Source organism: Schistocerca piceifrons, unplaced genomic scaffold (assembly GCF_021461385.2).
Source record: "Schistocerca piceifrons isolate TAMUIC-IGC-003096 unplaced genomic scaffold, iqSchPice1.1 HiC_scaffold_1087, whole genome shotgun sequence".
Lineage (NCBI taxonomy): Eukaryota > Metazoa > Arthropoda > Insecta > Orthoptera > Acrididae > Schistocerca > Schistocerca piceifrons.
Genome location: NW_025726893.1, coordinates 45,001 through 48,489, shown reverse-complemented (window position 1 = coordinate 48,489; position 3,489 = coordinate 45,001). Strand labels below are relative to the sequence as shown.

General features: G+C 53.3%; 1 non-coding gene across 1 annotated transcript in view; it reads left to right on the top strand.

The window, feature by feature from the left end:
* The first annotated feature begins 3,206 nt into the window (after positions 1-3,206).
* Positions 3,207-3,489, top strand: part of LOC124727178 — a 1,906-nt gene continuing 1,623 nt past the window's right edge. Inside the window, exon 1 of the ribosomal RNA XR_007006976.1 lies at positions 3,207-3,489. This exon is cut by the window's right edge and continues 1,623 nt beyond it. This is a non-coding gene — a ribosomal RNA (small subunit ribosomal RNA).

The window sequence follows — 3,489 nt, the reverse complement described above, 5'->3', positions numbered from 1 at the left end:
CTGTCACAGCGCACAAACCATGACATGAGTCAAAGACACAGGTCTCACACAAGCATAGAATTGGAGCGCCGCCTCTAATAAGCCAAAGGTGCATCCTGACGTGACAAATCTGATCATGTCACAAGCATTCACTTACTATAATCACTATCAACGAACCTGCCGCCCCGCCCCCCCCCCTACACCTTTCCTTACAACAACGTGTAACCTAACCTAACTAACCTAACCTATGTTGTACCTTAACCTAACCTATGTTGTACCTTAACCTAACCTAGTTGTACCTTAACCTAACCTATGTTGTACCTTAACCTAACCTATGTTGTACCTTAACCTAACCTATGTTGTACCTTAACCTAACCTATGTTGTACCTTAACCTAACCTAGGTTGTACCTTAACCTAACCTATGTTGTACCTTAACCTACCTATGTTGTACTTACCTAACCTATGTGTACCTTAACCTAACCTATGTTGTACCTTAACCTAACCTATGTTGTACCTTAACCTAACACCATGTTGTACCTTAACCTAACCCATGTGTACCTTAACCTAACCCATGTTGTACCTTAACTAACCCATGTTGTACCTTAACCTAACCATGTTGTACCTTAACCTAACCCATGTTGTACCTTAACCTAACCCATGTTGTACCTTAACCTAACCCATGTTGTACCTTAACCTAACCCATGTTGTACCTTAACCTAACCCATGTTGTACCTTAACCTAACCCATGTTGTGCCTTAACCCTAACCCATGTTGTGCCTTAACCTAACCCATGTTGTGCCTTAACCTAACCCATGTTGTGCCTTAACCTAACCCATGTTGTGCCTTAACCTAACCCACGTTGTGCCTTAACCTAACCCACGTTGTGCCTTAACCTAACCCACGTTGTGCCTTAACCTAACCCATGTTGTGCCTTAACCTAACCCATGTTGTGCCTTAACCTAACCCATGTTGTGCCTTAACCTACCCATGTTGTGCCTTAACCTAACCCATGTTGTGCCTTAACCTAACCCATGTTGTGCCTTAACCTAACCCACGTTGTGCCTTAACCTAACCCACGTTGTGCCTTAACCTAACCCACGTTGTGCCTTAACCTAACCCACGTTGTGCCTTAACCTAACCCACGTTGTGCCTTAACCTAACCCATGTTGTGCCTTAACCTAACCCATGTTGTGCCTTAACCTAACCCATGTTGTGCCTTAACCTAACCCACGTTGTGCCTTAACCTAACCCACGTTGTGCCTTAACCTAACCCACGTTGTGCCTTAACCTAACCCACGTTGTGCCTTAACCTAACCCACGTTGTGCCTTAACCTAACCCACGTTGTGCCTTAACCTAACCCCGTTGTCCCCTAAAGTAACCCACGTTGTCCCCTAACGTAACCCACGTTGTCCCCTAACGTAACCCATGTTGTCGCCTAAACTGCTCTGTAATTGTTATACCGACTCGTTCAATTAGTGTAGTGTTGCCCACCCGCAACCCTCGCAATATAGTTCGCTACTCGCACTGCCCGCTCCCCTGTGTATCGCTTCATGTTAAACACCTTGCAAGTCTTGCTGACTTTCCACATGCTCCTGCTGTACACTGTAATGTGGATGGCAGCAGGACGTACATGCCGCCCTCCCCACGTCCCCACCTTGCCCCCCTGCCTTCGCAAGCTGGTTGGTGAGAAGTTTGCATGTTCAATGCCCTTCGCATGCGACGTACTCAGGCTACGTTGTGGTGCGGCTGTGTCAACCGTCCGCTAATGTCGTACGCGTAAACCACAATCTGTACTGCACATTCGTCCTTATGTACCGAATGATACATCGTGGCACATGTGTGACCGTACAACGACTGCGCCCAAAAACGGCGGACCATACAGTGCAAATATTGTGCACGCAGCTACGTGTCGTCGCCTATGAGAGCTGGATTGCAGTGTGGTACGCCATAGAGGACGTGTGGGAGGAACGGACGCCGTGGATGGCGATCAGCATGAGCTGTCTGTTGATGTATTCGACCTAGTCGTCTCTCCTCACACACCGTGATGGCATGGTGCACCGCGTTCCATATCTGCGACATGCTACAGAGGCCGGTTGACAGTCGTTCGAGCAAGGGACATCGCATACGTACGGGGGCCACCTTCCACGTATTGTCTAGGCGTGCACATTTTGTTGCGTTGTATGTGGGCAGACGTAGTGTGGCGTGACACCTGACACAGGCATGCAATAATCGTTGAAGTTGCAAATGGCGATGGACGCCTGCGTTTTCTGGTGAAGTTACGCAAATGAACAAATGGTAACCTGTTGTGGTGCGGTTGTTCTCGCTAGGGGTGAATCGGTGATGGCGACGATAGGTTGAGGTACGAACCGGTTGTTCCAGCGATACCCACCATGCCGACGAAACTGAACGGCATCTGGGTGTGAAGCGATACGCGGCGGTGGCTGGGTGGGACCGTCCCCGGCCGGTGAGGGGGCGCCCTCCCGGCGTGCTGGCCGCGCGGTGCGTGGGCGCACGCGCTACAGCCGGCTGGTGGGGGCGGCAGTGGCAGGCGCGCCGGCCGACGGACGCGGCAGGCGTCGCAGCTGCGCGCCGGCGCACCCTGCGCGCGGCGCCGTGCGGCCAAAGTAGGTCCTCGCGGGCCCGGTGCGAAGCGCGGTGGACATCTTCAGTGTGCTGGTCCGATTGAGGACTGTGTGCGTTGAGGATGCGCCGCCGCCCGGCGCTCGGCGCCGCGACGCCGTCTGCTGCTCGGTCGCCCCAGCGGTTCTCGCTGGTGGTTTGTATCGCAGCTGTGCGGATGTGTTGGCGCGTGCGCTGTGCTGGGAGAGTTCGCTTCGGCACCCAAGTGGGGCTTTTGTCCTTCTGTGGCGCTGGCGTTGGAGCTGCCGGTCACCGTAGGTGGCGCGTGTTGTCTCCCGCCGGCAATGCCACGACAGCACGCTCCCGGGCCTCTGTCGGCAGCGGCAAGCTCAGTTGGAGCACGGGTGGTCGCACCGAAAGCGTCTACTCGCCTAACTCCGGGCGATTGCGCCTCTCTCGAACCCGACCAAGTACTTGGGACGGCGCTGCGCGCCGCCGGGACCTGAGAGGGTTTCGAGGTGTATTGTGCAGGGGAGCTCAGCCTCCTCCTGTTTGCAGAATGATTGAGCGGACGCTTGCGTGTTCGCGCGGGGCCCCCGGGACACACTCCCGGGCGGCCGGCTGCTCAGCTCTAGTTGACGCAGCTCCCTGGTTGATCCTGCCAGTAGTCATATGCTTGTCTCAAAGATTAAGCCATGCATGTCTCAGTACAAGCCGCATTAAGGTGAAACCGCGAATGGCTCATTAAATCAGTTATGGTTCCTTAGATCGTACCCACGTTACTTGGATAACTGTGGTAATTCTAGAGCTAATACATGCAAACAGAGTCCCGACCAGAGATGGAAGGGACGCTTTTATTAGATCAAAACCAATCGTCGGCTCGTCCGGTCCGTTTGCCTTGGTGACTCTGAATAACTTTGGGCTGATC